Here is an 11,234-nt window from a genome sequence, read left to right as displayed (position 1 = left end):
CAATGGAAAGGGGATGAATTGATATTTAATGTAGTCACTAGAGCAAGGAGGAAACACTCTACCGCAGTGCTCAGGGAGCATCAGGTCCATCACGAGACCCTTTCAAGCACAAAATGTTGGACAGGTTTTGTGGTTAAGCTAGTCTCTCATCCTCAACACCAAAGCTGGACAGAGCAACTAGGTCAAAGCATGGCCCTGTAGCTTACACTGGATCTGTCTGTTTGTCTGTGCCGCACCTGCTGTATGGGTAGCAGAAGGCTTTGATCAGCAGTGCCGGCTGTGCAGCATCTTTCTCGGCACATTCAATACACAATATTTTCCTGTAGAATATAAAGGCGACGTTGCTTCTAGCATGGCCAACAGTAACCGAGGGCCTTGGCAGAAACTGGTACCAGCCTCTTGCGGACTTTCAGACCACGTTGCCATGGCAGCGACCGTGAAAGGAGCTCAGTTCGGGAACAAAAAGAGTGACATTGTCAGTGGGAATGAATCGAGTTTCCGAGTTTACAAATTTGTGCACACGAGCTCTGAATCCGTTATTAGTTTCAGGGTGCGTTAACCCTTTCCCCGCCCGGCTTTTCTTTCTCATCGTTGTGATTGTAATGGCTCTTAATGTATTGCTCTTTTCCTGTTTTATATGCGGCATTGTGCTGTTTTATAATGCCGGGCTTGTGGGTGGAATGAAGGATAGCTTTGTCTGGCGCTACTCTGCAGGGGAAAAAATAAGTGGATAAAACGTGTGTACAAACAGCCCTGCTACAGATTTAACTCCTCAACTGCCAGGTTCCGTGATGAACTCACAACAGCTCCGTACTTGCTTAGTCACACAAAGTACAATATGATTTAGGTTTTTGGACCCCAAAGAGTAATTCTGATTTGACTCTTCAACCAACCTGGACCTTAACCTAAGCAATCTCTAGATATCATCTGGGAATCCTAAGATTATAAGCCATGATGCTACAAGCAATTTAAACATGGGTCATACCATGGCAGCCTTTTACAAGCTGAGCCAGCACCATCCAGTCCTGTAATTGACAGGACATGAATGATCTGTCTTAATGTGTTGAAATTTAGCTTGACAGCCTTTACCCTCTACAATGATATAATACAGACAGCTGATGCTTAAAAAACCTAACAGAAAAATAAGAAATAGCAACCAGGTCCATCCAAAAGAGGAGGCAGGGACAGTCAGCTCTCCTTTGAAGATTTACTGTATTCTGCACTGTGCAGAAGTGCACCATTTGCATGAGGTTATTGAACCTTTCTGTAGCACTATTGCACAATGTTAGTAAATTAGATAGAGTCTCAATGTACAGCACAAAGGGAGCAGGTTCAGGGTTTGTAACGGGCTGCCTCTACTTTAACCCAGGATCTTCAATATAGGAGCAAACAGGCTTAGCCTGCTGAGGCACTGCATGGGGTTAAGCAACTGGGACAATCGTATACAGGATCTGTCCATTCACCAATCTGTGGAGACACCAGAGATGGAGCTGAGGACAGGGGTGCCTCGTTTACATCAGCTGTGAACCGTGCCCCCCACACTGTGTCACGCTGCGATCAGCTAAAACCTGCACGCTTTGTAAAATATAAACTGCGTCAACACTGTGCCATGGCTGTTTGGAAGCATATCATTAACTGTGTCCCAAGCCTCGCAGTGCTCTTCAATTGGGGTTAGAGATTCAAATGTGCAGATTCCAGACTAATCCATTTAATTGCGCCGTGCAAGTCCAGCTGTGTCAATAACACCATGAAGGGGGCAAAAGGGATGTCAACTCTTAACACACTGGCCCTAAAGATCCTTTCTCCCATGGGAACCAACCCTGATTAAAATCAGGGTTGGAAATAAGACTCCCAGTACATAGCAGTTTCATCCACTAGGAGTTTAATAAGACAACACCTGAGCTTGTCACCTATACACTGGGGCTAATCAAGCTTGTATTAAAACCTGGAATGGGTGAAACTGCTATGCAATCAGAGTCTTATTTCTACCCCTGTTAAAAGGGTGATACAGATATGCAGGTCACTGCAGTAAAAAAGCATGCCACAGTGTGCAAGTATCCATGCACACAATGTTGTTTTGGACAGTATGCCAATAGCATAGAAGCACCTTATCGTAGCCACACAATTACAATCATCTACACATTGGATTTGTTGGAATAGATAAGCAGCTTTCTACACTTGTTTTTAATTTAGGTAGGTAATCAGGCTAGCACAATTAGTTTTTTTTGTATTATGGAAATGTGCTTACAACAAAAAGGGAGAAAATAAATAGAAATTGGACACTGTGGTATGCCTTGAATGGTTTCAAAGCACACAATTCCTTCCAGCAAAAAAACAAACTTTTCCCTTGTAACTAATGTCTGAACCAAGCAGCTGGCGGACATCATTACTTGAGTTCTCGCTGAAACCCCGCGGTTCTAAGGCTGTTTTTCGTTGCAATTAGACGTGACTGCGATGGAAAGATTTCAGGTATGCGTGTGCGGCTGCCTGCAGGGGATGTGGATGTTCAAAAATTGAAGCTACTCTATACACAAAAAAAGGAATTATAATAATAATAAATAATAATAATAATAAACACCCGGAAGCGACACAGCAGCAACGAGTTTCCGAGCTCGTTATCCAATGTGCCTGTACATAATTGAAATAGCCTGTCTGGATTCAGATTTCAGTGCAGATTTTTTTTTTTTTTATTCTTTAGTTAGGCAAATTTATGTTTCAACTGACTGGTTCATGTTGAAAAGAAAGACACGGTATAAAGGATGAAAACCCTTCGACTTAAGTATGCAATTCAGTCTCCCGTAGGGCTGACAAACGTGAAAGCCTGCACAACTTACTTCAATTGTTGATCTTAATTAAAAAAATAAAAAAATTTGGAACGCAGTTTTCATGTTATTGCCAAACAAACGAGTCTCTCTCTGTTTAATGCTTTTGGAACGTAGCTGCGCAACGTTATCTCCCAGAAAATGCTTTAAGAAATCTAAGATGCTATCCCTTGTGTTTAGACGGTAACCTAGGCGAGGTTTTAACTCAGTTGGCCGTTTAATTGGAAATGCAATGATCTGGATAAAAACAGGTGTTTAATACAGTCCCTGGCAATGCGGGATAGAGAAGACTGCGGTAGAGCACCAATGTGGTCAGTGACTTTTTCTGTGCAGCAGGTAGGCTAGGCATCGTAATACTAATCAATTTCGTGAAAATATACAACGTTTTTTTTTTTTTTTTTTTTTTAACTATGTAGAGAAAGGATACTGCATTCAAACTTTTCCACAATAGCTTTAAGATAAATGCATGCATTAATTTCAATATGCAGCTGTAGCTCTGATTTATATTGATTTCAAACTATATATAATATGTTTTTATGACACAGTCCGATATGGGGATAATAAAGTAAGAAAGCTTAAGTTATCCCACTTAAGATAAAGTCAGATCTCTTCAAAACTGTTGTGTAGCGCTGAAGTCAGAACAGGTTACTAGCATTGTAACACCACAGAAGCAGCGAGCCAAAAGGGAAAGGTTTCAGCCAGCTACTTTTCTGTGCTAATAATAGGGTTGGCTGCACTGCAGTATTTAAAGCCTTGTGAACCATTCCTTTTTATTACAGATGCTCTCTTTCACCTGCAGTTGTTGGACCACCAGCTGTGAGGTTTTACAGCCTGTTTAATATTTCAGTGTCCGCTGGCTCTCCAGTGACTGCAAATCTACTAATCTAGAGTACCTGGATACATCTTTAAAGAGCACCTGCTGCTTCTTTCAGTTCTGCAGAAACCCAGGCTGTCAGCAACAGCAAGGTGAGCACTTTCTGAATGTGTTTGAATTATCTCCCACTCAAGCAGGCACGCTAGGTTCTCATGTCCCCAAAAAGCTAGATGCCCCGTTTAATCTGGAATCTTTGATGTCTATAAAGGAGATTGTACCTTTATCAGCAGCAACCCCCCTAAACTCACAACGCTGGAGTAGATTAGACAGAGTAAATCCAATTCATCCCTGCCCAGGATTTAGACCCCCAACCGTCATGCTAACCGATTCTTAAACTTTTCCATTTGCATACAGGTTTTCAAATGTATAAGCAGCTTCTATAACTCTTTGCTATTAATGTGAAGGGGTCACAATGGGCAGACTGGCCAGCACTGATTCTACAAGGTGTTCAAATTGCACTGAAGCGATAAATGACCATTCTGCAGTGACTACCTCCTCTTAATTCCTTTAGGCACTGAACCGTCACCATAGGGTACACATGATCACAGTAAAGCATATAGTCTTGGATAGATACAGCAGTGAAATCAGCTAAGTGTACTGGGTTGATGATTTAACACTTCCTGTATTGTTAGTACATGGCTATTAATGGTGATTTAAAAAAAAAAATAATACTCCACCTTTCTTTGAAAAGAAACATTGTAAGCCTGCAGCTGTTTTAGTGAGTACCATATTTCTTAGAACAGGCTCTCCGTGGCTCTGCCGTGACCCGGGATATAAGACTGCATGTCTGAAAAGACTATGCTGGTGCTAGACTGAATGAACAATACATCAAAGATGAATATGGAATAATGGCCATGCTGACAGTTTGCGTGAAATCTGTCTTTTGCATGCACAAGCTTTCACGGGATCAGAGCATGGCATCCTTTAGAAAGCTCACCTGCTCGATCAGGGCTGCAGAGAAAGTCAGCCAGGCATCCGAAAGGAGGCGTCTCAGCAGCGCTCTTTTCTCTCTGTGTGTATGCGTGTTTGTATATTTCTTTTGATTTGTCTGTGATGAATGAATGGAGATGGGTTGACGGCGCTAGAGACGAAAGCCCTCATCCACAGCATGTGTCACACAGTTACCTTTCCCAGTGATCCTCAGCCCTGCACTAGAGGAAGCCATCTAATCATCGGCTTCACTGGCAGCCTGCCCACAGCGTGGCCGCTTGGTGCCCAAGCTTTTCCCATCTATAGATTGCAAAAACTACTGATTACCACCAAACCAGGGCTAGGAGTCTAGTCTCCCACTGAGACTTCATTAGACAGTCTAGGATGACAGACTCTAACTTAAGATTCCTGCTACAGTCAGTGGAATTAACTCTATAAGGTAAGGGCTCCGGTAATCACAGGGATGTGACGGGAACCTGCTAATTCTCCTTCTCGTTTCATTATTTCTTTTTTTGATGTCTTTTCATGCTTGCCCTACACTGTATAATGTAACAGATACACAACGAGGCAGATTTCAAATGATAAAACACCATACCCTGAGGCACACTAAACAGGTTAATATTTCAACACCTTCCTTTGCTATTTAATCTTGCATCAGTGCAATTGCTCTTGTTTATTCAGCATATAGACAAATGGGTTTAATCTGTCATAAGAAGTATGCCAAAGAGTAAATATTTCTAGTACAATAAAAGCCTCAAACCACTAAGATGACAGTTAAGGCGTTTAGTATAGACTTATAAACTGTTGTTATAGCACATGCATTATAATACACACTGCTGCATATTTATTTGCCAAAATCGTGACTCTTTTTTTTTTTTTTAAAAACCTAAAGGAAACCTAGTTGCAGGACTGTGTAGTTCTCTGATTTACAGTTATGACTCTATATATGATATAGTAATCTCAGTAAAAATCATATTTAAATAATTTATGAATTATTGTGCTGCCGAAGTCACACACCAAATCTACTGTACAGAATACTATATACTACAGAAATACACATACGACATTACACTTGTGGTTAGACTGCATCTTTACTGCATTATACCTGTTGCTGAAGATTTATTATAGTGATCTTAAACTGAGCTACGATTGAGCTACAGTGCTTCTGAACTGCAGTGACACTGTAGTCTAACTAAACCCTGTTCACAACCTCTTTCCTCAGTTTCTGTGCACATTTACATCTATACAGTGTCATTATTTCAAAGAGAGCAACTGCATAGCAAGTGGCTTTAATAGGATTTCATGACAGCAGAAACATCTTTAAAAATCAGACAAAAACAAAGATCAGTAGAAATTGCCTGTTGGTCATATTTTTTTATGGTTAACTATCATGTAGAAGAAATAACCCTTGTCCATCTATTAAACCCCATTACAAAAATCAAAGAGACCTTACACCAGTAAAAGCAAGTTAGGAAACTAAGCACTCAGTTGGAAAAAATACAATCACTGCACTGCAGCGAACGACCAGGTGCTGACACAGTGAAGTTTGCCACATTGAAGGCTAACCAGTCCTTGTAACTGATTAACTCCCAGCGCTTGGCTAAACCTCTGTTCTTAGAATCCAGAATGCATTGTAGCAAAGCAACAGAGCCAGAGCTCACTCACTTACCCCCACTGACGGAGCACAGCATGGACACCAAGATCAAAATCACCAGCGTAAAAATCTTCACATTCATTTTCTCCTTTCCCCTCTGGCACTCCGCTAGCTGTGTGGTGTAAAACAGCGTGTGTGTGTGTGTGTGTGCTCCTGAATGGCAAGGGATATATATATATACAGTGTATGTATGCAAGCGTGACAGCGACACTCCGAGACAGAAGGCACGTCTTTCTCTGTGATCTTCCGAGGAGGTGTGTCTCTCTTGAGAGGCAAACCAGTGCCAAGTTCAGTAGAGCTGTGAATGTGCTGAGAAGCTGCCTGCAGCAGGTTTATGTATGCGAGCTGTTTGCCTTGGATAAGAACCCCAGTCGGTCATGTGGCTGATGTGTCAGGGACTCTGTGTGGGTTGTGGAAAAGGGGCCTCCCCCATTGACCCACCCACATGAGACACTGTAGAAAGGGAGGGGGGAGAGAGTGAGCGCTGTTCAGGGGTATTGTAACTGAACAGGCAGCCTTGTTAAACAGACTCTTTCAAAGTTTTTTGGGAAGCTTGTCAGGAATAAAGGTAAATTATGTATGGGGGGGGGGTTAACCCTTTCCTGCTTTTGTTTCCTCAACATCTGCATGGGAAATAGACATGTTTCTGCAGTGAATCACTTCCCTGCTCTCCAGAGGAGTTTTGTGTGCGTGTGTGTTTGTGTCTATGATGTGTGTTATATTCTTTTGTTAATTACATTGACCTGTAGGGTAATCCATGGCCAAAATGCATCAACAGTTCAGACAACCAAGCAACACTCCAAACCAGGAGCCTTTTAAATGAATTAACATTTTGGGTTTAATTTGAGATATTTTGAAAAATGACGATTTTAGTAAGCTTTGCTTTGGAGTTAAACTTATGTAAGTCTTGTCCTTTCACTTTATGAAAGTTTTTTTAATATAATTTACCGTACTTGGCTATTCTTTACAGTTCTTACCTGTGCTGTCCCATGCTTTCACTATGCTTTATTACACTTTGCTATGCTTTTACAATGGTAAACCTGTATAAGGCTTGTACCAGATACTGTGGTCAATTGTAGGTTTGTTTTAAATTGGGTGTGACACATAATTTTGTTGAAATTGTTTCCCACAAAATGCTTCATTTAGCTAAAGTCGTGTGAGTTTGAATCTTGTGTTGATTTTAGATGAAGAATCCACTCACAATAATAACCAAGTGGTTATCTCCCCAGGTGGGCTGTTCAGATAGTTGGACAAAAAAAGATACACAAGTTTCAATAATCACAGGACATTAAACGATATTTCCCACACATGAACACAAAGAGAAATCGAGTAATAGCTCAGTGTAAGAGCTGCAGAAGAGAATGATGAGTCAGTGCATCTTCAGACAAGCTTTTACTGAGGTGTCCGGGAACTGTATAATGTCCTTGAGAAAACGGAAGCTCTTGAACTACAAAAATGATAGTTCTTGGAAAACCTAAGGAGCATTTAGAAAAAAGATTTTTAACGTGTGCAAAATGCAAAGATATAGATGATGAACTTCCACAATTTTAATTTACAATGTTTTAGAGCAAGTTTTGTGATGTGCACTGAAAATGTTTTTTGGTATGGATGTATTACTTTATAAAACGTTGTAGTGCATGGGGGAGCACCAGATATATTCTACGTCACCTGAACTGTGTAGCACACGTGCAAGTTGTCCAGTTACTGTATTTTGGTATGTGTGAAATTAAGAAAGGTGACGTGAGTTTTCAGAGTGCACATGAAAGCAGTAACGTGATAAAAAAAAGTAGAGGGGGTGTTGGGAGTGTCTGTGTCAAAGGAGCTATTAAACAATGATGTTGTGCACATAATGCCAGCCATCCAACCAAAACAAAGCATAAAATGTGATCAATCAAATGAGGTAAAACGACCAGGACAAGGAAGACAATATCACCCACTTAAAAGACTGAAGTGCATGAGCTCCTGACAGGTTTCCTGTGCACTTTCAATCCCTGACTACATGTAAACTAATCAAGTACTCTCCAGGCCACTGAATCCCTCGTTAAATAAAGATGCATATCTCTCTGTTTGTTTAAAGCACTACCTGCAAATATGTGAGCCACATTAGAGAAACAAAGAGCTGGAGAGGAATTGAAATTGCAATGCTGGTTGTCGAATTAGAACAGCTTCTCTGCTGTTTTCAGCAGTCTGTCGCAGGCTTTTCTTTGTAGTGTTTTTCTCTGCTTCTCTTTGTTTCTAGCAGTGGGGTATGTATGTGTATATACAGTGTATATCATTATATACTGATTTTCAGTGATTTCTGTAGATTTTAGCCCCTTTGACGCTTGGGAGGCGGGTCTGATTAGTAGTTTAAATCATTGCGTTTAACTTGAGTTAAAATGATTTTCTGTTTCGACGGCATGTCGTTGAGAAAACATGCATTAACATCTCATTGCCATGTTTAACGCTCCATTTAACAGCAGACTGATCACTTTAGGATGTGCCTGTTTTGCAGGCACAGTTTCAAGGCTGTTTAACGGTCAGGAGTGTAGGAATGCTTGTGTGAACGTAAACGTGAACTTTTATCAGTTTGATCCACCATCAGACGAGCTTAGTATTCTTTCTCATCTTTCAACTCCTCTTAATCCGTGTAGGCATGTTTAAGCACGCCCCAAAATTCTTAGTTTTAATTGCAAGGGACATGCGAATGAATAAGGTTTCGTGAAAAACATTCTGTAGCAGGAAAGTTGTAAGTTAGAGCTCATCTGAAAACGTTTCATCCATTAAACTCATAGACAAGCCTTTTGGAAAGTGTCTTCAAGTGAAAGTCTTATTTGTGGTTTTTCAGATAAATTACAAGTGTACAGCAGAGTAAATTACTTGAAACACGTGCTAGTCTGTACTCGTTATAGCTGTTTGCATGTTCATCACGCGACACAACTCTAGAGTGGTAGAAGCCAAGAAGACTCTCTTATGCAAACCTGTTCCAGTTTCAACTCTGTGCACATGATTACCGACTTGATGTACAGTTGTAGTCATTTGAACTTGCACACATATTTTCTAATTCTGTGAACTGGATTTTATACATGCAGCAGAGCACATCAACAGGGGATACTTATTAAAATAATTGCATTTACAATTAGTATGTACTGTATATTCAAAAGTACACATCTGCAAGGTGCTAACTCTTGAAAAAGGGGAGGTTTGCCAAAGGAAGTGTTTATTGCTGCTCCAGTTCAAATATGCACAAATGTTTTTTATTTCTCTATTATTCCTGATGCAGAATATACAAATATTATTGCTTTTCTAAGGAAAATGACATATCGGCATGATATCCTTGTGCTATAAATCTTAGTGACCCAGCCTGGGGCTTTAGCAGTTACTTTCCTACATCATCCAGGATACCGCGACAGCTGGAGGAACGCAGGAAGCACTTGGATGTTTGCGGGAAACAGGGCTGTAAAATAATTCCAGCTGCCTCACAGTCCAGCCGAACGCTGAGACCGGTAAACACATTTTTATTGTTGCTCTGACTTTAATTTTTCCTGAATTGATCCCTTAAAAGTAGTCTCAACATGTGCCCTTCATCAGGAATTTGGCAAAGGAAACCAAGGTGTTTTTGTGTGCGTGGGTACAGGGCTGAAACGGAATAAGAGAACACCCGTACAGTGTATTTAAACACATTTAAACAGGACAGTTCCATTGTGTTGTGACATCTCTCATTCAAATGTGGCCCATCCTAAATGTTGGAAGTTGAAGAATCAACGAAAGTTATTAACGTCGATTTGCTTAACGTATCCCAGCCCAGATGTTTTTTTTTTTAATGTATTGGAATGTTACCAGCACACAATTGGTTTATTTTTAGCCACTTAAACCAACTCATAAGATGTTTCCTATTCCTCAGCTGCTGACATCTAATCAGATAAGGATCCCACGCTACAGTTTAATCTGAAATAGACAGACAGACGCTCAGAATAACTTTGGAATCACATGTGTTTCAATGTCAAGGTAATCAAAAGCAGGCACAAATCTGTTATTGCTTGCAGTAGAATTAAATTTCCAGCAATATAATTATTCCATATCCATGATCCAGAGGCTGAAGAATTCTCTGCTGATGTTTCGCTGTAACAGATCAGGCTTGATGTTAACAAGACTATACTAATTCATATACTTTTCTGTTGTTCCAGGCATCACAGTATGCGCACTTCTGGGATAAGAGTCCGGTCAATCCTATCAGTCAATCAGATGGCAACAAAAATATTACAGGGAGAATGGAGTTCATTTCTGAATCAAACCTGCAAAAAGACCCGTGTTATCGTATAGCAAGGTGGGAGGCATACTGTAATTGGGTAATAACATCATTCATATCTGCTTGTTCACTCAACACCCAGCAACATTTTTACATTACACATGATTCCCAGCTTTGAAAACAACCTTTCCCCAGGAGAGATATTCATTTGAAGTTTAGTCTGTGGACCTTAGAAATAACAAACTAGTGTTATCCCCCCTTTCCTGGAAGTAGGCAGAACTGGTCTGGCTGTGATTAGCCTGAAGGTCGCACAGGGAGTCCCCGTCCCCCCAAATCCCCACTCCAACTTTCAATCAGGGGGCAATATTGAAAATAATCTGCATTCAGCCCCAGCAAGATAATGATGTTTGCCCAGTAAAGTAATTATCCAATCAGAACTCTGTTTCTCGGGGGTTCTGTCAGCCTGAAATGACCAGAGAAGCAGTGTGATTATGAAGAAGAATGGGATTCCTCCTTGCCACCCAGTCCTGCAGTTCAGAGGGCTAGTGCAGGCATTGATTGGCAGTGCGTTTTATTTACAGCAGTTGCATGTTGGCTGAATTGTTGTATAGTAAGGGGCCTGTATTATGCGACTTGCTACCTAACCTGCAATTTTCTTTTTTCTCTGTGCAAAGCTTATATGATGACTTCCTTTTAACTGCCCCATTCCCCTCGAGTGTCTGCCTC

The 11,234-nt window shown here is 40.8% G+C and overlaps 1 long non-coding RNA gene across 1 annotated transcript; it reads left to right on the top strand.

Annotated features, from left to right (window-relative positions):
• Nucleotides 1-2,288: 2,288 nt before the first annotated feature.
• LOC131701697 (uncharacterized) lies at nucleotides 2,289-10,840 on the top strand. The gene is made up of 5 exons (XR_009308954.1): nucleotides 2,289-2,469; nucleotides 3,602-3,788; nucleotides 9,660-9,765; nucleotides 10,164-10,267; nucleotides 10,447-10,840. It is a non-coding gene; the product is annotated as an uncharacterized LOC131701697 (long non-coding RNA).
• The last annotated feature ends 394 nt before the right edge of the window (nucleotides 10,841-11,234 follow it).

The sequence above is a fragment of the Acipenser ruthenus genome, chromosome 26 (assembly GCF_902713425.1).
Source record: "Acipenser ruthenus chromosome 26, fAciRut3.2 maternal haplotype, whole genome shotgun sequence".
In the NCBI taxonomy this organism is placed as follows: Eukaryota; Metazoa; Chordata; class Actinopteri; order Acipenseriformes; family Acipenseridae; genus Acipenser; species Acipenser ruthenus.
Note: the sequence above shows the minus strand (reverse complement) of the source record. Positions and strands in the feature narration are given on the sequence as shown.